The sequence below is a fragment of the Pteropus alecto genome, unplaced genomic scaffold, assembly GCF_000325575.1.
Source record: "Pteropus alecto unplaced genomic scaffold, ASM32557v1 scaffold81, whole genome shotgun sequence".
Classification (NCBI taxonomy): Eukaryota; Metazoa; Chordata; class Mammalia; order Chiroptera; family Pteropodidae; genus Pteropus; species Pteropus alecto.
Genome location: NW_006433378.1, coordinates 10,518,513 through 10,544,801, shown reverse-complemented (window position 1 = coordinate 10,544,801; position 26,289 = coordinate 10,518,513). Strand labels below are relative to the sequence as shown.

The window sequence follows — 26,289 nt, the reverse complement described above, 5'->3', positions numbered from 1 at the left end:
TTTATCCCATGAATACATGAATTCCTTATTTTAAACCTAAAACGAAAAACCCTTTTATATTCTAATGGGTTATTGATGCTAAAAATACAATATTTTTCTTGCTAATGAAATTCTGAGCTGGAAAAATGTTAGTAGTTAAACTTGGGTGATTTTTTTAGATATCAAATTAGATATATTCCATAAAATTGGATACAAGTCTCTCGCAAAGTAGATTGGAACAATATTAAAATAAGCCAAACTTATTTTAATTATATATTGCATCAAGAAACTCATGAAAATAAATTTGTTAAATTTCTTTAACATTCATTCAAAGGAACTCATTGTCCCACCTTCCCCTCACCACTGCCCTGTCCTCTGGCAAACGACATATAAAAGTTTAGAACCTAAGAAGAGAGTTTTTTTTCCCCCCTTCTTTTTTATTTTTGGTTTTAATCTTCTCCTTTAGAAAGTTAAAAAAAAATAGTTTTGTTTTAGAAACATTTCAAATTCTCTTGATATTTATCGACCATACACAGGTCAGAGCTTTATGTAGCTCTGTCAGGTCAAAGAAATATTACACCAAAGAAAGAAGAGGATGACTAGGAAAGGGAATGAGAGGTGAGGATTTGGGTTGATAAAGGATCAACCTATCTAATGTGTTCATGAATAGTGATGGATCACCAAATGACCTGAATGATAACATTATTTTTGTCTGTGATGCAAATTTTGAAAAAATTGAGATTTATAATATGAATGTAAATGACTGTTATAAAAGACAGAGGTTTTATCTGTTTATTTATGACTTGGACATGGCTCAAAATATATATATTTTTTAAAGTGATTATAATATGATGAAAATAATGTTACAAATTTGCTGACAACTTAAACTAGAAAAAAAGATATCAAATTAGGTATTTAGGTTTTATCTCTAGCTTTGATAAAAGTTCATTCATTTGCTCAAATAATATCTTAATGATGAAGTATAGTAAAATCTAAGTAATAATGAATCATATAATACTTCAAGGCTATGGGATTGATTCATCTTTTGGCTTTATACCTCATATTGTCTTACTAATATTAATCCCACAGAGATCTCATTTATGTGTATAGGTCTAATTAAAAGTAAAATATTAGCTGGACTAAAATATATTTTATAAGATTTAATGGCTGACTACAACCTACTAAATTCTCAAAGAAAAAAATGCCTTCTCAAACTATGTTTATTTCTGTGGTCATTTAACCTTTCTGTACTTTGTTTTACAGTACAAAAAATGAAATCTCAATTATGCTAATTCACATGGAGGTGTTATTAAACAAAATAAGAGTTTACCAATATGTTATTAAGGTCAAATATTTATTTTTACTCCCATTTATTTTTATGTCACTGGCATTGTTTCCGATGAGCTAATACAAAAACAAAAAAACATAGCCACGTCTAAGTGAGTGAGATCATTGAAAATTTCAAACTTTGAGAAGGTTGTTCTTCTTTAAGTTGGGTGCTATTATATATACATAAAAATTTGGTAGAAAGAAGTGAGATCCTGAGTGCTGAGTAACATTTAATCATATATTTGAACAGAAGTGGTTTTAACATTTGTGAGTCACAATATAAAGTAGATTGTTCAAAAATAAGATTTGTGGTAGTGGAACAAATATCGGAATTTGGGTGTTCTTCCTTTAATTTTGGAAATATTCTTCCTAGACTTTGGAACTTTCTTGCAAACTTTGGGAGTCATCTAAGATTTCCAGCTTTGTGGAAACCTTCCATGCATGAATGGTTACATCTTATCAGTTTGACATCTAAAGTAACTTTTGAATAACCTACATAACTACACCTCTTCTAAGTCTTCTTTACATCGATAACTCTTCTCTTTCTTGACCTTTCTTGTTTGATCAATTTATTTAGTTTTCAAAGTTGTAAAAACTTCCAGAGATCATTAAAAAATGTAAATCATGCCCATTCTGAAATTTATTCATTATTCTTCATTATTTTTAGACTTTCATTCAAAGTCATTAGAATTGCATTCAAAACTCTTGTGATCTGGCACATGCTTACTTGTCTTGCTCCTCTCCGACCTGTTTACTGTGTTCCAAACACCATATTGTTATTCCTCAAGTGTGTTTTTCCTGTCATCAATATTTGCTTATGGTATCTGGAACTTTCTTATCCATCTTGATGGTTGGCCTGACTCTTCAGATCTCCACCTTTGTATTTACTCCCATTTATTTTCCAATTTATTTGTATTCCCTTTTCTGAGAAACCATACCTGAGGCTATTAAATGCTCTTAGATCTGTGTACATCCTTCTGATGACAGAGACTTAGGTCCATGAATCCCCAAAGCCTAGTATAGTGCCTAGTACATAGTATATGCTTATTACTCATTGATGAAATTCACAAATGAAAATGCTCTTGAAAAGATGACAGTAAATGATGGGAGGCTACCTACGGGCTTTATGAATTTGGGCCGTTAAATATTTCTGAAGTTCAAAAAACTCAACTTAGATTTTGTGAAAATAATGGAAACCTCATTTAAAATAGAATCAGGAAGCCCTGTAGGGGGTGCTCTCATGCTCCACCACTCCTATCTTGGCAAACCATCACAGTTTAAGAAACATGTTTTACAAACCCCAGCAAGAGAAGGAAGATTTTTCTACTTGCTCTGCATCAACTCATCCAATAAGTCATTATCACCTTGAAACTCTTGCTCTTTTGGAAGGGACTTTTGTTCAAAATTACCCCTCCCACTTCTTCCTCTCCTCTATAAAAGCAAGCCCCTCTCTTTTGTTCTCCAGGCTTATCTATGGTCACCACAGCTTGCTTGTCCCAAATTGCAATTCTCTGCTATTTCCAAATAAACTCAGTTCTGCTTTTTATCGTTTGTTAATTATTTTATTTGAGGTGGATGATTTATATATTTTGGATTCTATATATTTTAGATAGCTAAGTGAAATTGATGACTAAAACTTGGCATCTCTTCTTACCGACTGTGTGCAGGGAAAATAGAGTGGCATCATATAAATTTTGTCTACTTTCATAAAAGATATTGTTGCAAAAAGGTAATTTGAGAAAATCATAATTTGTTCATGTACTACCTTACCATTCTGGCTTTTCCATTACCTGGGTTGAAAAAAAAATTACTGAGTAATATCATGAGTGAAATATTAGGGATATAATAATGGCTGTACTGTTAATGTCTCGGTTTAGTCAAAATACTAAGGTTTTAGAAAGCTGTATAGAAAGTCTGTATTTGTGATTGGGAGACTGATGAGTGAGTCTTCTCTTCCCATTGACTAATTCATTTTGAGTTTCACTGCAGGTTCTTAAGTTGACTGGAGACCTGCTCTTCACAACACTGACTCGAATGTATGGAGAGTTCAAGAATCTATTTGGTCTCCATAGACATCTTAAATCAGGAGGTGCTCTAAGGTCGTTACTGATTAGACTGAGTCACTGAGGTTTGTTATAAAAAGGAGTAAGAGGTAACATAACTATCACATGATGGCAATGAGGTAAATACAGGTTAACTTTTCCCTTTGTTCAGTATATGATTTTCCAAATACAGAGGCTTATCAAATAATAGTTCTCTGATTTAGAAAGTATATTTTAAATATTTTTCTGGAACCATCAAAAAAGGAAGTAACTTTTCCTTTCTAATAATAGTAGAACATGGAAATATGTCCATAAGCAAGGCAAAGCAGAGAACTAAGGCAATTATAAAGATAAATTAGGTACAAAGGTTGTTTCTGCTTCAATAATCCAGGTAATTGAAATTAAAACAGTTTCAAGCATGTAACTGGCACAATCTTCCTCTTTGCTTTGGCAGTAAAGACACATGATTTTTTTTCATAAGCCTGGAACCAGTTTTAAGATGTAGCATTTTTCTTTGTCTGCAGCATATTTTGAAATATAGAATGAATTACTAGAGTTTCAAATGATATAGTCAAGCAATAAGTTAATTTGCCAGCAATAAGTTAATGAGAAAGTAAAGCTTTAACATGACTCTACAGAAAGAATTGGCACATACTATCCTTGCTATGTATATAGATCTGTATATTAGATGTGCATACATACATGCAGAAATATATGCATACATTTCTCCAGTTCTGACATTCTCTCTTTCCCAACAGACACCTCACATTTTTTTTTGTCTAAAACTAGATTTATTTAGCTATCTCTCTCTACTTTCCAAATATTTACTTGTCCTCCCATATACTTTAGCTTAATTTAGGATATCATTATGCATCCAGGAATTCAAGTCATAAATATGGGACTTGTCCAAGTTTTCATCCTTCCCTTAACACTGTGATTTACCTCTTCCCTTTTGCTATCCCTGAAATAAGTGAGAAGCTCCAACGATTCTATTTCTCAAGCTCCAGTGACTTCTAAATCTATGCACCAGTGACCCTTCCCCATTCTCCATCTCTTCTTTTGTTGCTCTGTGAGGTCTTTGCCATTTCTTGCCAAGACTAGTGAAATGGCCTCCTTATTAGTATCACTGTGTCTGTTCTGTCTCCCCTGCACCTAGTCATCACAGTCAAACTACAATACAAATCTCGCAATGTCATATACCTGTGATGCCTAGAGAACGCTTGGGGTTTACTATTACAGGAAATATCTCCATTACATGCCTTCTACTTTGTCACCATTCCCAACTCACCTCTGTCACATTATTTTTACTACACTTTGGAGGACTATATATCTTACCTTTTCTCCCACTCACCATGCTTTTTTTACGTTTGCTTATCTGTCTTACCCAAAACACTGCAGTCACTATGGGAAAAGTTCCTGTGTTTTATTCTTCTCATTTCCCAAGTCCAGTGTCTGGTCCATGACAGTTTTTTAATATACTTTGAAGTGAGCTGAATATAACTGAAACTGAAGGTTGCCAAAGTAAATTAAACTTAATGCAATCACATATTTCCTTCTTTTCAGGTTTTTTGTTTTCCTATCACTATTTCTTATGCTCACGCTATTCTGTCTCTCATGGTTTTTCCTCTTTTCTCTCTACATTTCTTCTCTCTTCATTTAAATATTTGGAAAGCTGTGCATTGGCTCTTTCATCTAGAAGTGGTAATAGCAGCACTGGCCACTTTCTTGGTCAGAGGAACTTATTAGTGTTTTGCCAGCAATAAGAATTTTGGGTTCCTGGTGGTTGAGGGAAAGAATGAGTTCAGAAAGGAAATGAACAAGAGAATGTTCTAAAGAATGCAACGCTACTGAAATCAACATTTTGGGATGCAATGCAAACAGATGTGAGAGGAATTGCTATCACCCAATATGGAAATCATGAGCTGAGCTCTTACTGTCTTTTGAGACTTTTGATACTCATATGCATGCACATGAGCATGCATATAAGTGCACACATGGACACAGGCACACACATATGTATGCACACACACACACACGCACATACACACACACTCATACCTTTACACTTTATTATGCCTGAATTGTCCATTTCTCCATTTTATAAACCAGTAAGATCCTACCCATTCTTCCAGTTCCAGGTCAAACGCCACCACATTCTAGCTCACATTTATCCCACTTTACTCTGATAGGAATGACTACAAACCGTGCTAAATAATATATTTTTAATTTCTAATCTTTTGTGGAAAACACAATGTAAATTAATTACTCTATAAGTGGAATAATGAAGAAAAGGTAGAAAAATATATTTAATATATCAGTTTAGAATTATTAGATTCAGCAGAAATAAAATCAATTTGTAAAAATGCTAAAAGGATTCTAAATACTTATTCCTAAATTCTCTACTTATGCCATAATGAATCAGAAACTGTGTGAAGTGGAAGCAGTCCACAGATCAGGATTTGAGGAGCTGAGTCTAAAGAAACTAGTATTAACTTACAGAGTGGCCAGTGTGTACATGCTCGCTAAATGAATTAACAAATGTGTTTCAGTATCGGCATGGAAAGACACCAGAGTTTTTTTTTTTCCTTTTCTTATTTTTGACACGTTTCACATATTTCTTTAAAATTTTTGAAATATTTGCTATTAGCATTGCCCAAGTGATTCAGAGTTGGAGTTTCCCAGCAGGGGGTTTCAATCAGTAATTAATCCATCCCTCAGCTAGCATTTATTGAGCATAATATATATGCCAAACAATGTCCTAGATGTTAGAATCCAAATTTGCACATAACACGGTCTCTGAAAACAACAGAATGTAATCTTCAAAAGTATCAGGTTAAGAAAGTCAGCGAAAGTCTGTGGAACTTTTCTACATTCGTGGAGACTAATCAAATGTGACTACTAAACAAGGCACATCATTTGGCAACAGATTCTTACACTCTAAAGGGCAGTTGTTGGAATTTATTTGGACAACTGATGAAACTCAAGTGGGATCTGAGGATTAGATGGTAGTAATGTATCAATATTAATTTCCTGATGCATTAGTTGGCTCCAGCTGCCGTAACACAATATCATCTACTGGGTGCTCAAGCAACAGGAACTTAATTCTCAACAGATTTGGAGGCTGAGAAGTTCAAGATCAAGGTGCTAGCCCAAGCCATTCCCTGGTGAGCATGCTCTTCCTTATTTGTGCTTTCACATGGTTGAGAGGGAGAAAGGGAGTAAACTCTCTGATGTCTGTTCTTATAAAGACATTAATCCCATCACAAGGGTCTCCCCTTCATGACCTCATCTAAACCACGTAGCTCCAAAAGGCTCCTGCTACAAATACCACTACATTGAGATTAGGGCTTCAATATATAAATTCAGTGGGTGAGACACAATTCAGTCCTTGGAATGTAATTTTGACCATTTTATTGTGATTATGTGGAAAATGTCCTTGTTTGTAAGGAGACATATCCTAAAGTAGCTGAGGATAATGAGGCATTAGGTTGGCAATTTACTTGAAAATGATTCTTTGTACTATACTTGCAAATTTTCTATAAGTTTATGATTGTCTCCAAAAAAATTTTTAAATGATATTGTTTCTGGTTTTCAGATTCGCATTTCTGCTTGGAAGAGACATGTGAGCAACCGTAATTAAATATCATTAAATGGAGTGAAATATATGGTGGTGTAATAAAGAATGGGAATAAAAGAGGGAAGCGTGAGTCTATCCAAAAGGAAAGCAGGAGAGAACTCAAAGAAGTAGGTCTTAAACAGATCAGAATGTAAGGCAAATCAGGGGCCATTGGACTCATATTTATTCATTAATGACTTTGTGACAGAATTTGCATGTTTGATTTTTATTTTCTCCATGCATGTGATTTCCATTATTTTTATTCATTATTTCTTTTTTAAGATTAATAAAACACAAAAATAAGATTTCTTTTGTGAAAAGAAATGATGGTGATAAATTAGTAGTTTAAGGTTAGTTAGGGGTCAGATAAAAATGTGTCCAAAAATAATATTTCTTAGCCATCATTCTTTTGAATATCATAATCTATTTTAAAATCACTGTCTTAACTTACTTGGTTCACTCTGCTTTCGCCCTTCAGAACTCCAGAGATAGTTGAAAAGTCTTATCTGGCAGGTCTCCATATTGTTTCCTATGCCTATGGCCCTCCCTAAAGTATTATATGAACTTTTTAATGGATGAGGGAGAACAAGGGTTAGAATGTTCTTTGATTTTCTGATTTCTTATAGACGTCTATGATTCACTCATTAATTGAGTAAATATTTACGCGATAATGATGCAAAGGTAGCAAAATGCTTAAGGCTTATCTTGACTCTTTTAAATGGTTTTCTTTCTTTATTTTAATTTTAAAAATCTGAGCCAACATTAAAAAACTATTAGATTTCACATAAAAATTCCAATATCCAATTCCCTATACCTTCAAAAGTTAATGGCCCCTAGAATATACAATTGACCAAAAATTTTCACTGGAATGAGTGGAAGTAACCCTTGCATGACGAATATATAATCAGTTTTTTTTCCCAGTCTACTCCACTCCCTATTATATAATGTTAGTCTGTTTTATTCACTTGTGTTGTGTGCATGGTTCCTGAAGATACTTGCATTTGCAACTTTGGCCAAATAGTGGGAATGCTCGGACTAGAAGGACGTTGAGAACAAAGACAATTTAATAGTATGCATTTGAAATACTAAATTACAAGCTCTGTCAAGCAAAAGTCAGCAACAAACTCAATTTTTTTTTTTTTTTAAGAAAAGATTGATGGAAATCCTTTCCTCCTTCCTGACTTATCCCGTAAAAAGGATATAAAGTTAGAGTTGTGTCTAGTGACTTCTGCAAATCAGATGAGGAGAAAAACCATTATGCACTAGGCATTACATTCAATTTCAAAAGAGAATTTTACACCCATTAATTCTTAATTTTTCTATAAAGGAAAATGAAATTGGTACATTGGTTCAGATATTTTAAATTTATATTACTGCTGAATGCAGGCTAATGTGGAATTACAGATTCTTTCAAGCATACTTCAAACTATTAATAACTCTACTTTTGCTCGTTGAGACAATGTCAAAGGTTCGTTTAAATGGCATGAGTAACAATTTGCATTATACAAAGTACCGAAAACAATACTCCCCTTTGTCTAATAGAATTCGCATAAATTTCTTCTTTTGTGTATTACTTCTATTTTCTAAATAACAATTCCTATTTTTAATACATAGAGACACTTTTATTACTGTTTTAGCAATCATAATAATAATCTTACATGTGTACAATACTTTAAAGCTGACAAAGTGTTTTTAGGTCCACATGAGGTAATATATAAATAAGTTCAGCATCATACAAATATTTTCATAAACTTGTACTATTTGGAAATACTCAACTTGTAGGTATAATTTTGAGCATGAATACCACAAAAATATTTAAATTTAATATACAATTTTAAATAATTTTTATTATATATCAAAACTGTTTATATTACTTGAATGTCATTCTTCAGAAGAATTATTATTTGCACCCTAGATAACAGAAACTCAGGTGGCTGCCCCTTATAAAATTTTGGCAAGATAAAACATTTTCACTTGATTTCTCCCCTCACTAACACTTCAATCCAATTTAACTGAACTGTCATTTTATTCAGCATCTACTAGATTCAAAGATGAGTAACACATAGCCATTATCCTCTAGGGGTTAACAGCCTACTTGGGGCAAATAGATACATGTAAGATTAATTTTTGTATGATATAATGTGATGAGATGTATTTTTCCCTAAGTGTGATGGAGATGTAAGACAACTGGTGAGAATGAGGAGGAAGGGAAGAATCTCTTTGAATACTTATGGAAGGAGGTGTCGCTTGGGGTGAACCTTAAAAAGACTAGTAGAATTTTAGTTTTACATACCTGCAACACAGTTGCATGAACGTCTATATTAGCTTTTCTTTCCCCTGACCATTTATGTGCACTTACCTAATAATATTTTATGCCTCTTTACTGTAACACTTTTTCTTCACTCCTTAATTTCCTGATTCAATGTACAAATGGGAATTATTGTTTTGTATGCCTGCCAAAAGTGTAATTAAGGAAGGTCTTCTTTCATTCTATTTAAAGTTCTATTTTAAAAATAAATTTAGAGAGCCTATTAAATAAATCATGGTCCATCAGAAATATTGCCTAATATGCAGTCATTAAAAAGGATGAAATAGATAATATATATTGACTTAGAAGGATGTTCATAATTAAAATGTTAAAAACAGAATCATGCATATGGTATAAAAGCATTATGTGTACATATTGATATTGATGATTATGTATATAATGAAGGAATCTGAAAGAATAAATACCAAAACTTTAACAGTAGCTAACTTTGAAGGAAATACCACTTTCTATTTAGTATAATTCTCTATATTCCCCATTCTAAGAATTAGAAAATTACTGTGACTTTTTAATTCAGTAATTTAATTCAATAATTCTTTACTAATTATTCAAGAGTAAATAATTTAATTCAAAATAAATTTTAGAAAATGTTAAAGCTCATAAATTATATGAAAATATAAATTCAAATTGTTGAAAACTCAGTTTCCAGCAAAGAATGATAATTTTAAAAATCATGTTTATATTAGGGCAGAATTTTAATTTTATTAAAATTAAAGCCAAAATAGTTTTTAAACAGTTACCAGTATGGCTCATTATTTTCTGTCAATAAACCAAATCTTGAGTCATAATCGCTTAAAGATGAAAGACGACAAATGTAACAAATTCATTAATCTGTTTTATCATTTTTCAATGCTTCAGTAACTAGAAATAAAATTTTCTTGGACAGTATAGTAGACAACATATAAAGATTAAGTAGAATCATAAAGCCTCAGGATTCTTCAGAAAATGATGCAACGCTCCATCACAAAGGCAACTACAGACTAGAACTATACTGTACCAGCTAGAAAATCGAAGGATTTCTTGGCCCCACCCAGATCTACACAGGTATTCTTTCCTATCAGTGAGAGCCACTCCTCTACCACTCAACCAGATCACCAAAAATAACATGTTCTTTCCATATGGCATTAAAGAAGTCCCAAATTCATTTTACATTGCTTGTTTTACTGGATCTTCATCTCAGTTCAGTGAGTGAACAAGAATGATATTATTACATGTATTTTGCAGATGAGGAAACTGCATGCTAGAGGCACCATAATTTGCCAGCCACAAAGCTCATGAGCAGTGAGCAAACTATTGTGTACAAACACATAGCAAGCATGTGATCACTAACTAAGGCATAAATAAATGCAACCTGCCTTGACATTTTTAAGAGAACAGGCTGACTCCTGACCCACTATTGATTTTTACGTCATTGTTGTTTTGTTTTTGTCTTATGTTTTTAATCTTTACTGTCCTGCCTCTTTTGGGCATTGAGCAGTTTGTCCTGAATTAGAAAAGAGGTGCTGGAATGTGGGAGTGGGAAGCTGACCTACATCTGTACGATTTGCATATGATTCACCACAATTAAACAATTTTGTTTGAAATAGCTACAATTAAGCTATTATAGAAGTATTTACTAGACTAGGAATTCTAAATTTATCTCCACATAAGTCCTAGCCAAGAAAAAGAGCCACATTTTCTGCTACTTTTACTAAGTTCTTCAAAATTAATATTTATATTATTAAATCCTGATAGTTAACTATACGTATGGTAAGTTACTTAAGTTGTTTTTAAGAAATTACAGGTTTAAAATTGCAAAAAAAAAAGATAGACAAAAGAATCTGTTTCTAACTCTATATTATATACATTAAGATACATAAATGTATATATTATAAAATTGCCTTCCTGATACATGGAAATTGCACACTGTAATGTCAAACTACCCTAAAATTATGGAGACACTAATACAAAAATGTAAAAACAAGAATAAATTCTGCTTATAGTAAAACATAAACTATAATAATGTGTAATAAACTATAGTAGTATGTAGTAGTAGCAAGCAGTATGGAAAACAATTCAAACTGAAGATTAAACACTATGTGTTGAATGATTTCAAGTTTAGCAAGTAAGAAGATATAATACTTTTCAGTTATTCAGAATAAGCAACATTAATTCTATCTATATCTAACTTGAGGAGTAAATTATTGAAACACAGATAAATACAACATGTTTTATAAACAGAAAAGGATTCTTTTTCCTACCTGTATAGATGTGTGAAAGGTTCTGTGATTAATCTTCAAGATATCCTACAAAAGAAATAGAAAATAGATGACATAGAGAATAATAAATTAGCAGGGTTGTTTTCACATTATTATCAGCATCGACGGTTAGTGGTCTATTTGCTGAAGGGTGGTGATCTATTTACTGTGGCAAGGCACTGGCAGTTCCAATCACATATATACATGATTCTGGCAACATTGAAGGTATCATAGGGCATACGAGCATTAAAATAAAAACGTCATATACAGATTGAGCATTTTTGCTGGCTACAGAGTATGGATGAGGTGATTAAGACTCTTGTTGTTCACAATTACCAGCGAATTTAGTACTTTTGCTATTGACTGTAATGGTAAAAAGGAAAAAAAATCGTACCATATTGCAAATATGAAACAAAACAATAACTAACAAACAACAAAAATTACAAAACAAAATTTCTAGATTTAATACAACTTTTTATATCCTTAAAAATATAGGTACTAAGATTGTAGCCTATATTGTAGATATGATCACAAGATTTCAGCTTGGAGTGAAATCAAGTCCTAAGCTATAGAAATTTAAGAGAAGTATTACCGGTCATAGGCAAATACTGTAAAGAAATTCTACTGCCCTTCAATAGTACAGAATTAGTTTTAGAACTTGAAGGTAAATTAAAAGTCAACAGGTCTAATATCCTCATTTTTCAAAGCAAATCAAGGTCACATAGCTAGCTTGTGGCAGAACTAAGAGTAGACTTTCCATCCCCCAGCCTCATAAGTTACTTAAACCTTTATAACTTTCAAGATTGGAAAAAAGTAGTGGAAGTGGAATTGTATATTCCGCTCTTGACAAATTCTTAATGAAGCTTCATACTCCTGCCTGAATAAATGACCTATGTCATCAACATTTATTGCATGCACCTCATTCAAAACTCCTTTCCTTAGAAGAGGGAGATACCAAAGAATTAGATGACAGGTTTCTTCTAGTCTTAAGCTGCTTACAAATCAATGAGAGAAAACAGGAGAAAAAATAAGGAAAAAAGCACATGAGCTACAAAGCTGACAAAACCAGTCAATAACATGACTAGCTGGATATGAGAGAAGCCATCCAGTAGTATTTCATATAAAATCTGTTTCCCAGGCAGCCTTCAAAAAAAAAATCTACCATTGCTCATTAACACATACTTCTTTCTAAACTGATTTGTACCTATTATAAGCAGTAACAAGATCATTCTTTTTTGATCTCTGGCTAGACGTTATTTAAAAAAATATACAATCATTTGTGATTCTTAATAAAATATAATTTTTCATAACAACAATGACTTATTAAGCCATTTCTTATAAATGCTTAGTAAATGCTTTCAAGAGATAACCTCTGGCCCAGTCTGTTTTGCTGTTAACACTAACCTCTATGTATTCGGAAAGTGCAATAACAGAATCAACATTATGTAAGCATAGAATCCACCTCTGTACTATCAAGGCCTAGAATTTTGAGACTAGGAACTGAGCAAGTAGCAATACAATAGCTGTGGGATGTTTTCTTGTGCTGTAATCTCAAAAACAGCTTGTGTGTACCACGCTGGAAGCTTGCAGTATCTGTAAGATGCCTTTCTCCTTGCTGGACAAACTCAATGATTAATTCATGATTCCTTCACAGAATGACAAAGGATAAGTGTTGTATTAAAAGTTCTAACAGACATAAAAAGAGACATTAGATAAAAAGTGTTTCCAAAATATGAAATTTAAATAATTTGAGAGCTAAAGTAGCTAGTATCTTTAAGAAGATAAAATATTATTTAGTAATAAGATGAGATGTATTTGTTGGATTTTATCACTCCAACTTTTCATTTCTATTTAAATCATGAAAAAAAAGAATGCTGAGACAATTTTGTGGCAAGGTAGAAGCAACTTAACCCAATTATTTTTAAGAAAAATAAAGTAACAACGAATTACAAAGAAATACGTTCATTGAAATTTCAATAATCAGTAAACTATAAAGCATTTCTATATTTTCTATAAGAAGTCATATAATTATAGTTCATCACTCTTTTTTAAAGATAAATGATTATAAATACACACACATATACATACTATTGTGGGTGGACACAATTATGTTGTATACGAGCAACCATGCTTAACCACTGAAATGTATACTTCTAGTCCATTATGTATTTTATGTTCTCAAATATCTTTGACAACAGTTTTGGCATTTTTAATATCTCTAAAATCCAGGTTATGGTAAATAAACATTTCTACAAGTTTCAAAGTGATACATGGTACAAATGACTGCCAATTTAAGACAAGATTACCATAATGTAGAAGGCAAGATTTTGTAGACAGTTGGAGAAGGACAAAGAAGTAAATGTCAAGGTACTATTTTTAATATAAATTTAATTAGAAACTCTTCTTGTTCTCTGCTCTCCTTCTCTTCCACTAAAGAGACTATTGCTTATTAAAATGCTACCAAAAACACTTCAAAGTTTCTCTTGTCTTAGAAAAATGCACTTTGAGCAATCAAGAATATTTAAAATATTGTATAATCTATATAAGTTTTCATGCTTCAAGGCTTTAGTTATTTCATCAGAATAAGAGGTTACAACAGTGTATATTCTACAAAGGAGGCAAATTGCTCAATTCATCTGAAGAAGAGGAGCAAAATTAGACCTTAGCATTTCTACAAAAGTACATAAGGATGACTAACTTTATAATGTCTACACCATACACCTCTATCACAAAATAAGCATGCTTTTTATAATAAACACATAGGGAATTATACTTCAGATATGTGTTAAAATAGAATTTAAAAGTATAGTATAGCTATAGGCCACCAAGGTTAAAACCTTTTTGATTGTCTAGATAAGTCCTCTTATTTTACAGATATATAAATGAATTAAGATGTATACTATAACATTATGAGTAAAGCCTAATTTTATTATCACAGCATATGTTTTCTTTTGATTTTCCACTAAGCTTAGCTTTGCTATTTTAAGAATAACGAGAATTAAAACATTCACATTTTTAGCTTTGAGGTTTGCTTCCAGCTCCTCTTTAGGATTCAAATCAAATAATGTCTACTAGTAATACATTTTTACTTAAAAACCCATATTCTTCTATTTGATCGACACGGAAGATTAAAAAATAAAACTTAATTTAAAATACTAAAATTTCCAATATTAATTATTAGCAAAGCATAGATTTTTGTTCAGAAGAAATAAATGTATATTTCTGCCTAGCCTTTAACACAGTCAATTTTCTCTTCTATGTAATGCAATTTGCATAACCTGATTCTACACTTTGAGTCATAGTGCAGGGGACAGTGTGGGTTATTGTTAGTTTCTTAGCCTTGATTATTTTAGTAATCATGTTGGTAAGTTGTGGTTTAGTTAATGACACATTCTTCTTACAAACATGTTTAAGAACCAAAACTTTTTTAGTATTATAATAATCTCCACTTCTTAACTAACAATCATAAGATGGTCTAAATCATTATAAGATCACTCCTGATCTTCCAATAACTTCAGCTCCCTTGGAAGTGATAGCATGATTTGAGAGTACAATTTTCCCCCATATTCATGGTTTCATTTTCCCCCATATTCATGGCCAAAAAGCGAATAGGAAATTCCAGACATAAACAATTCATAAGTTTTAAATTGCATGCCCATTTGAGTTGTGTGTTGAAATCTCATGCTGACCCAATCCATCCTGCATGGGCATGACTCATTCCTTTGTCCAATGGACCCAAGCTGCATATGCTCCCAACCACTAGTCATGTAGGAGCTGTGTTGGTTATCAGATTGACTGTTGTGGTTTCACAGGGTTTGTATTCGAGTAACCCTTAGTTTACTTAATAATGGCCCCACAGTGCAAGTGTTGTAATACTGGAAATTTGGATATGCTAAAGAGAAATCATTAGGTGCTTCCTTTAAGCAAAAAGTTCAAAGTTCTAGACTTAGAGAAAGAAAAAAACATGTATGCTGAGATTGCTAAGATCCATAGTAAGAAGAAATCTTGTATCTATAAAATTGTGAAGAAGAAAAAAGAAATTTGTGCTAGTTTTGCTGTCACACATCAAAATGCAAAAGTTGCAGCCCAAGTGTGTGATAAGTGCTTAGTTAAGATGGGAAAGGCATTAAATTTGTGGGTGGAAGACATGCACAGAAAACACATTCTGATTGACCCCAATATGTTGTGTCAGAAAGCACTGAGCTTATATGAAGATTTCAGGAAGGGACCCCCTGAAGTAAGTGACACAAAGCCATTTACTTCAAGTAAGGGATGGTTACACAGATTCAGGGGTAGTTTTGGACTGAGAAACAGAAAATTATTGGAGAGGCCAAGTCTGCTGTTGAAGAAGGTGCTGTCACATTTCCGGCCACGTTGAAGAACTTGACTAGAGTTTAGTACGATTGGCTGTTTTACACATCTGCTGGGTGTCTTGGAATGGATCTCCTGTTGATAAGGGGAGTAACTGTAGTTCCAACAGTAGTTTCATAGCCAAGGAATTTGATAAGGTCTTTTCAAAGCCTCTATTGGACAGAATGATATGACTGGTTTTCTGCCCAAAGATATGCTGTAGACACTGATCTCAAGTGATCTTTTTTTCTCCAAGTGACAGTTGGAACATGCCCATTAGGATGGTTCTAGAAGTGTTCTTAAGCAACTTGTAGAGGCCCAGCTCAATTCTTGTCAGTTGATCTGAGAAAGGCAGTGACAGCATCCCAACAACAGATTGTCAGATTTTCATGTTCAATACTTTTCTGGAATAAAAAACTCCATGCAAGTAAAATGGGCTATATTTTAAGATCACACATCCAGGAAGTAGGTATAACATCATTTATTAAAAACACACATATCCATACCCACATTAAATTTATTTTGTCCCAATTGTAATAAATTAAATGCACAATATTGATTCCTAAAAATATCCAAACTTTTATTTTGGAAATTACAAAATAACAACTCTTATTAATAGAAGGTTAGTTCCAAAAAGAGAAATTCTTGATCTTACAGAGTTTATATACTACCAAAAGTAATAAACTAATTTATAAATAAATATGTAATATGGCAAATGGTGGTAAGTGCCATGAAGGGATATAAAGCAAGGAAAAGGAGAAGTGAGTTGGTGTTATATTTTTAGGTATAGTGGGAAGATTAACCAGGAGGGAAAAGCACAAAAGAAGAGGACACACTGCTCCCTTGAGGCTATCGGCTGTCACCTTGATTCTGCTATTATGGACATCTGAGTCTAAGATTCTCCTTCATGTCACCACGTTATCCTTCTACAAAATGGGATAACAACATACAGTCGCCAGTTTGTTTGTTTTTTTAACATATAATCGACTGCAAAAATACTATAGGTGAATATCTAAAAAGAAGAACACCGTGATTAAAGGAGTGCATCAGAATGGAACTTCATTTTACTGTGGAAATTATCCTAGGTAACTTACATGTATTAGTTAAAACTGATAATTATGATTTTCCTTTTTATATAACAAAATGGACACTTAGGAGAATTAAGTAACTTCCTAACATTAGATAGACTGTAAGAGGCAAAGGCAGGGATTTGGCCTGTGTCTCTGTCAGTCTAATGCCCAGTTCCTGAAGCTTCACCTCACTGATCCTCTGAAGACTAAAATATAAGGCGTCTCCCACTTCATGTCAATTCTTTCAATCCATAATATATAATATAAGACAATCATGCACCGCATAATGACGTTTCGGTCAAGAATGAACCGCATTTACCACACTGGTCCCATAAAATTGCAATGGAGCTGAACAATTCCTATTGGAGCCATCATAATGCCAGAGTGCAGTGTATTCCTCACATGTTTGTTGTGATGCTGGTGTAAACAAGCCTACCTGTATTCTAGTCTTATAAAAGTTTAGCACATAAAATTATAGTAGTAGGCTATACCACCTAGGTTTGTGTAAGATGTTCACACAACAAAATTGCCTAATGACATATCTCTCAGAACACATCCCTGTCATTAAGCGGTGCGTGACTAACTGTATTACTTTATGTTTCTCCCATATATTAAAATTCTTAAAAGCCTGTTACCCAATTACTTACTGTTATAGTGTCACTCTTATAACAGTTCTGAAGTAGGTATTATTCAGTAAAATAAAGGCAGAATGGTTAAATGATCAGTTAGGCAACTTCATCTAATTGTTAGTGAGAAAGATAGCATGAAATCTTAAGTTTGCAAACCCTGAATCCATTTGTTTTTCTACTGTATCATACTGCCTTACATTTTGAGTTAGAAAAGTGAGGCAAATGCTCTCCAAATCATAAATGCAATCTTTTTTTTCCCTTGAGGTTGAGTCTATGTAGTAACAAATAAAATAATGGAAAATTAAGTTCCCCAATTTTCTGATTTTAGCATTCTTATTCTATCTTTCATAAGATTATTTTACTTTTCATTTAGTTCCCTGGACCTAATCAAACAAATAAATTTAATCAATTCTAATGTGGGACATGTAAATTTATACTTTTTAAGCTTGATACAATTACATACATTTGCATACAATATAGATGATTAAGTAAATTGTTTATATTACCCATGATAATCTTAAAGGCAGATGTCAATATTAGCTACAATTTTTTTCTTCCTCAGAATTCATCTATAGATATTAAGTCTGAATATAATGATTTTTTCATAGTATAATAACTGTTTTAGATGCTCTACTGATTAAGATTAAATAGTCTATCATGTTCTCAAAAGATAATTACTTTTGTTTTATGATGAATATAAAGTGAATTATTCTATATAGAATAATTCTATATAAATATATTCTATATATTTTGAGTCGCTTAAATAAAATCAAAGTTATTATGAAATTTATACCTGGGTCAACAAATCACTTGAGACACTGAAGTAACTTGCTAACCTCGTTTTCTACACAACTAAAGAGAATGGGTCAATAACCCAAGTTTAACTAATACCCATGTTCTCTTCATGGCAAACTACAAACCTCATTTGTCTTGAGAGGTATATCAGTTAAGTTTTGTGGGAAATGATAAAACATGTGAAGAATAATGTCAAGTCATTGGAAAATCTCAAAGTCAGAGAAAAGTTCTCAAAAGATCATGAACTAGTCTTTCAAACTGGTTGGCATTCTTTCAGATACTCATATATTCTCATCAAGAGTTAATCTTCATCATTTTTTCCAGATCTTCAACAATCGCAAATTACTTGGACAGAAGACACACACTACCTCCAAAATACTAAGAGTTTACTTATTACTGATATTTGAATTGTAAATCCCTTTTTGACAAATGCCATAAAGTTCCAATTCTCAAATGACACTCCTAGGGAGTGTTTTGTTATTTGTTTGTTTGCTTGTTTTAGTAATAAACATTCAGCTCATATGTTTCTTCTGTACTTTTGCCCAGAACTTCTTGACCCTGAAATATTAGAAGCCTCATAGTTGGAAAAGGATCACATAAATATTACATAGATACAATAGGAACAGGTAAAATGGCATGTAAGAAGCTACTTGATTACACAAAAACCTAAAATTTTCTCCCCAATAAGTGAATTAATACATTACCAAAATGTTCAAAGCTGTCAACATTAAGGTGATTGCCCAATTTTTGTCAAAGATAATAACATGCAGGTTTCTAATGATGCAGAATAAACAACCCACAGGAAGATCTCAAAATATATAGCCAGTGAGTTGATCTATAGATGATAGCAAAAATTTCACCTATTTCTAGACTTCAAGTTCTCCAAGTATAAAAACTTATCTGGCTTTATCCCTACTACATCTCCCCATACCTAACACAGAGCTTGGCAAATGCTAGATGCTAGCATAACATGTTTTGACTAAATGGAAATTCTTAAAAACTTCAAAAATGCTTAAAATTCTTCAGAATATTTCCATTACTCTTAAGATAAAGACAAATTCTTAACAGACTATGACCTGCTGATTTAGTGCCTACTCATTTCTCCAGACTTGTCCCCCCCCACCCCCAAAATCCCATACCTTACTATTGGTGCTAACCCTGATTCTTCCAAGACCTTGCAGACACCAGCCTCCCTCCCACTGACTGGAAAGGTATACTTTATAAAATGACTTTTAAAATACTTAAAACACAAATGTAATTATAAAACAGCCTCTAAGTATCCAAGCCAAATTAAATAGGTCTTATCACTTTGCTATGCTTGCTTCACTTAACTTTTTCTCTAGCTCTTAAAAATTTTAAAACAAACAAACAAACAAACAACAAACAAAACAAGATATAGCTCACTTCCTTACTTCATTCAGATGTCTGCTCAAGAAAAGATTTCCCTTATCATCCAACCTGAAAGGCATCCATCCCTCCTAATGTTTCTATTTTCTTGTTTTGCTTTATTATTTCTCACAGTATTTATCACTACCTAATATATTCTATAATTATACATTAAAATGTTTATTATCTGCCCCCCCTTTCTAGAATGTATGCTACATGCTAAATAAATATCTTATGGTAGCCAAAGTTTCACCCAACACAGTCCACTTCCCCTCTACCCTATCTCAGATATCAATAACGGTATGAGGTCAGCGTGCGTGCTTTCTACATATGGTTTTTACCTTTCCTAAGAATGGGTGCCTCCATAACAAAGACACTGCATAGCTCTCTTCTTTTTCTTTTTGCCTAGTTAGCCTCTATCTAGCCTCCAAATTTTAACTGATGTTTTACTTTCTCAGACAGGCTTTCCCTCACTACCCTGATTATTCCTCTGTACTCTTTCTTCTTGGTAATTGTGACAGCCAATATTTACTTTTGTTGTGTGACTATTGAATAATCTGTCTCTCTCTCTGCCACTAGACTTAAGCTCCATGAAGGCAGGGTCAGTTTTGCATTTGCTTATCATTTCTGACATATTGTAAGTGCTCAGAAAACACTAAAGAATAAATGAATTGATGCAAAACATAATTCAGAGGAGATAATTCCTATTTGTATTCCCACACAAGAAGATGCAGACTTATCAAGGCCAGGAACTAGTCATCCCTTAGTCAGATTTTCCTGCAAATGGAATTTATTTGCTTGGCTAACATGAAACAAGGATAATAGGGTGCTATTTCTATTTGTCACATAGATATTTTCTCCCCACAATTTTTTATTATACTCTGGAGAGCCTTCCATTCATCTCTATGAATGGCCAGTGCACATTCTGTTTCATATTTTAAGACAATTCTATTTCAACACATTCCAATTCTAGAAGTCACCAAATTATACTCAGGCACCAAAGAAAAAATCCATTTTGTGCTATTTACTGATGTTTCAGTGAATCAAGTAGAAATATTTTAAATTGCTGTCTTATGATTCTCAAAAACATTCCATGTAAAATATGAGATCCAGTTCACCTAAGTTCCAGCTCAAAAGCTCATGAATTATTGGATCAAATTACACAGCATTTGTATTTTGAAACTGAGCTCTATTTCCTGTGGCCTCTTTCTCCTCACATTCTTTCCAAACATTTGCACGCACACACACACACACACACACACACACACACACACACACACACACACACAAGCATTATGCACACAGGCAAACACATGGTAATTAATATCGAGACTTACACAATATGGAAATACCTATATTAGCATATAATTACTCCTGTTTACTTTTGTAAAAACGAGACAAGTAAAAGTTCAAGAAAATTTAAAAAAATTTTTGAGCCGAGGACTTTAAAAATATATTGATATTTAAGGATGGATTTTAAGAGCAAATTTCTCCAGGCCACATAGAGTGCTGATACCTACTTTCCTATCTGCAAAATTATGTCTTCAGTTTATGACTAAGAAGACCAGAAAAGTAGTATGGATTATATTATAAAAATACCTTGAAACACTTTTATTAGACATTATACAACCATATAAAAGTAAACCACATATCTGGGGTGAATAAATAGTACTTATATTACACAAAAATCAAGTCAATGTGTATTTTTTTAAACATGACAAATAAACATAAAAGATATATAATTTTGATGTATGATGTATAATAATAATCCAGGACAAAGGCACAAAATTTAGATACTTAAGACCAATTTCCCAAAAAAGTTTGTTTTCTTTGCTGTCATTAACTCAGTCATTATTTTAAAAATACATAGTTTTTACACAAAAAATGTATTTAGTGTTTTATGCTTTATGGAAGTGTTTAAAACTCAAATTCTTATAGCACCTGGCACTGTAAATTAATTACATAGACTGGTGTAAAACTACATTGGGCTGGAGAGTTCATATCAGGAGTTTGTGACTATTGCTTTAAAGAAAGATGTACATTTCTACATATCCCTATTTTTCCCCATATGCAGAAATATTTTTCAATTAATTAATTTATCATATAGAGTGCTTGGTTATGTGCTAATTACTTTTTACATTGTCCTTAAATTGCAAAGAATAATAAAACTGTTTCTGTTTAGTGGTGTCAATAACAAAGTAGGTTAGACAAACACATAACTAGAAAAATGATAGCCAACTATAGCAAGAGCAATGACAGACACTGATAAAGACAGGCACGGGTAATACAGAAACATGGATTTGAGTCACCATCTATGACTAGAGTCAGAAAGAGCGTGAGAACTAGGCTGACTCTGCAAGGACAGCTAAGAACTAATTGTAATTGGCAAAAACTTAGGATTGTAAAGAGAAAGACTCCAGACAAAGGGAACAGCATAAATGAAAGCCCAGAGAGAAGAAACAGCATAGTGTAAGAAGGAATCGACTGTCACTGAAGTGTCACGTAGAATATGAGGCTCGGAGTAAATGGAGATGAAAAAGGGGACTTCGACAAAAGTCAGATCACAGATCACTTCATGTTATACTAAAGGGCTTATCTTAATCAATATAGCAAATGAATTTACTCTTATTTGCCAAATTTTATATGATGTAACTGCGTAGCTTGGTTTCTATTTTGAGAAGGATGCTGAGGGACTATTAGTACTTATCAAAATAGAATACTTTACTTGATTACTTAATTTTTTACAGATGCAAGAACGGGGAGTTATAGCATTGATGTTATATTTGCTATTCATGTTATATAGTTGATGTCTTTCAGTGTATGTATGAGGTAATATGTTAATATTTTCCTGTAATGCAGACTAATCAGGCAAGATTTGGAACGGAGAACTAAATTAAAAGGGTTTATTGGAAGTTCAGAAGAGAGATGATGAGAGTCCTAAACCAGGGCAGTGGGAATACACAGAAAGAGGAAGGAAAATTTCAAGAAATACTTAGCGGCCTTATGGGAAAGAGACAGATATGAGTGATGATGTTGAAGGAGGAGTCAAAAATGACTCTCAAATTTTAGCTTGGGAAACTGGTTTGTTCTGATACCACCACCTAGGACAGAAGGCATATGAGTAATAACAATTTGAAGAGGAAAATGCTGAGATATAGCTTTGAGATTTAAGATACTAATAGAGCTACCCAGGAGGCAGCGAACATGTGGCTCAGATAAGAAATTTTGTTGGAGATAAAAATTGGGGAAACTATCAGCATACTGGTGAGAGCTGAAATTATGGGAATCACTTTGTTCACGTAGACACAGTGTTAAGAGTGTAGGGAGGAGAAATCGGAGACTGATAAACAGTATCGTTCATAGGAATTTGAGAGGTCTGAGTATGACCCATTCTATTTAGTTTACAGTGCTTATTGTAGGCTCCACAAGCCAAATCCTTGAAATATGGCTGCTTGAAGCTGGGAAATTTTGAGTTTGGAGTTGGTGAGACTACTGAAGGACTGAAGGCATGTGGTGGGAATGGTTCCCTGTTCAGACAAAGCTGAAGCTTTTTTTCTGTTTCTAATTTATGCTAAGCAGTTGGTCAGTCATCACTTGGCTAGAGCAGTAGTAGTCAGGCTCTCTTAACCCTGAGTTAACCCTCATGTACATGGGGAGTGGGTGGCTATGAAATTGTAGGTGCTCTGCATCAGGGCTGAGTATAAAGCTGTGCGATAGGAAAACCTTTACAAGAGATCTACCACAAGGGTTGCAGGCCTAAATCTAAAATCTAACCAAAGCCAGTGGGGCTTTAGTATATTACTACCGATTCCTGCACTCACATTCTTGTGTGAAATCCTTGTATAAATTGGGATAAACCTATAGCTAGTTCATTAAAAAAAAAAAAAAAAAAGAAAGGAGACAGAGAGGAGAAAGAGTGAAATTTTAGAAGGATAAGAGTGGGGACAGTCACAAAAGTCAACAGAATTTCAAACAGCCATAGACACAGAGAACAGATTGTTCATTGTCATAGAAGGGGGGGTTGAGGGAGGGTGAAATGGGCGAAGATATTAAAAAGATACAAACTCGAAGTTATAAAATAAATCATGGGGATGTAATGTGCAATGATGGTGATTATTGTTAATAATACACTGTGGCAAATTTGAAAATTGATAAGAGAGTAAATCTTAAAAGTTTTTATCATAAGAAAAAAACCTTTTGTAACTATGTATGGTAATTAGACCTATTGTAGTGGTTGTTTTACAGTGTATGAAAATGTTGAATCATATTGTACACCTGAAACTAATATAATGTTACATGTCAAATATACTTCAATCAAAAATAATCTTTAAAATAAATCGGTAGTTGGAGATACTTCACACTATAAGAAATGTTCTATAAAATGTGATTTAAACATGGGAAAAAAATTAGAGCTTTGATTTTATGTAAGGTGTGAATCACAGGAAAACAAACAAAAAAAAAATGTGGGAAGAAAAGCAAGGCAATTTAAGTTAGTCTACATCCAAAACTCATGGGGTCATCATCCTGAAGAATCTAGTCTTGTAACATTCTATTAAATAGTGACCTCTCCAAATATGAAGGACTCTTATAGCATGACTGTAAGAACAACACTTTAGATCAGTGATTTCTAATCCAGAAAGCACATTGGGTTTACCTGGAAGTCTTTTCAAAACACACATGCCAAGGCCTCACTCTGGACCTACCAAAGGAGAATATCCAGGAAGGGGTACAAGGCATGTAATTCTGAAGAGGCCTCCACAGTGATTCTAATGTTCCGATGCAGATAAAAATGACGCTCAAACCACAGATTGTGGCTTCCATTCTTGATGTAGGCTGCTCTGCTCCAATAAAATGGCATGATGTAGACAGAATTACTCCCACAGTTCCTTTACCCACCAGAAGGATGACACTTTTCACCTGCACCAGAGAAGCTACAAAGTGGGCAATAGATTGAGATGAGTTTTCCACTTCTCCATTAAGAAATGGAATAAGATCCTAGGCTTGCCTTCCTAGGTTCCAGCTACTTTTTCTAAAACTTCAGTTTGTGACCTCTAGGTTTTCCAGCTAAACCAGGGTTAAAGGGGTTTGCATGCAGTAAAACAAACAAACAAAAACTCTGACAGTTTTACAAATTAGACTTAGTGTAATTGATTTTAGTTATAATTACATCAGCTATTTAGATACATAACACAATTGTACAAACTATACAAAACTATATAATAATACAATTCAAAAATAAGAACATTGGATATCACTAAATGATTTGATATAAAATGGCCAAATTACTTAAACTATTTATTAATTATGCCTGTTTCTTGGCCACACACTTCCTTTCTCAAATAATAGAATGGCTCTTGAGATAGGTAGAGAAGAATGCTCAGTTGCATAGTCCCTCGTCTCTCCCTTCGCTTCCTCACTTACAGTGTCCCCAAGTAATGTCAGACTTCTCTTGCCTTCAAATGCTGCCAATTACTACTGTACTCTTGGGAGAAGCATTTGGCAAAATGTGTGCGTGCGTGTGTGTGTGTGTGTGTGTGTGTGTGTGTGTGTGCTGGCGTGTGTGTACAATGGGGCATGTTTTCCTTCCTGATGAAGGGAAGCTTCATTTCCAGTAATCACAAATGGGGTGAACTACTTAGAGTATAACTATTTGAAAGAGAGAGAGAGAGAGACTTTCTAATATATTCCTGTTTTTGCTGATCCATAATATATTTTCAGCTTTTCACAAATATAATCATTATCAGCATTGCTTTTACCATTCAATTCACATCCTGTTGAATCTTTCTCCCATTAGTAAAGGAGAATGAAAATATTTACAAGGTAGGCATCACTGAGAAATGGTAGATAGGAATCTGGGAGAGCTGGTAAAGGGGAGAGATGGCCCAGGCTAGGGAGTAAGAGCATGTTGCCTGGGAAAATAATGTTCTACTTCTTGATTGGATGAAAATTTCAGGAATAGATGGTTGTGCAGCTTTTTTGAAAGAGCCATCCTGCTTTGGCTCCAGCACTCACCCATTCTATAAACACTTCCTCAGGGACTACTGTTCTAAGGAATCTGGTTCCTCTCAGAAGTGTATGTTCTCTCAGACAAATTTGCCTTAGTCACTAAATAATCTTTGCTGGTACTCTTGACCTAGACCATGATTCAGAGAAATTGGAAAACAGAAATCAGCAAAGACAAAAATATAGGTTGAGTTCATTTTAAACTTCTTTGACCAAAAAAAGAAAAACACTGAATTTTCTTAAACATGAATAGTATGTTCTTCAATGAGAATAAAATTAAAAGAAACTGCATGCAATTACTGGAAGAACAATTTAGGTTTTACATATAAAGTGACTGAGATTTACAGATAGATACAAAATAATCTATAAGCCCATTTTCATTTGTTTTTTTTTCCCCCCATGGAAACAATCTTTTGCTTGCCTTGATTCTGGACTAGCTTTCTTTCAGTTCCTTAACATAACCAACTTCCTCTAAGCCCAGACCTTTGAACATACTATTTCATTTTTCTGATAATCACTCACAACAG

The 26,289-nt window shown here is 33.3% G+C and overlaps 1 long non-coding RNA gene across 9 annotated transcripts in view; it reads right to left on the bottom strand.

Annotated features, from left to right (window-relative positions):
- Nucleotides 1-26,289, bottom strand: part of LOC107195425 — a 292,038-nt gene that overhangs the window by 229,334 nt on the left and 36,415 nt on the right. For all 9 annotated transcript variants that reach the window (XR_003045232.1, XR_003045226.1, XR_003045228.1 and 6 more), the window contains exon 2: nucleotides 11,533-11,577. This is a non-coding gene — a long non-coding RNA (uncharacterized LOC107195425). The remainder of the gene's footprint in view (nucleotides 1-11,532; nucleotides 11,578-26,289) is intronic.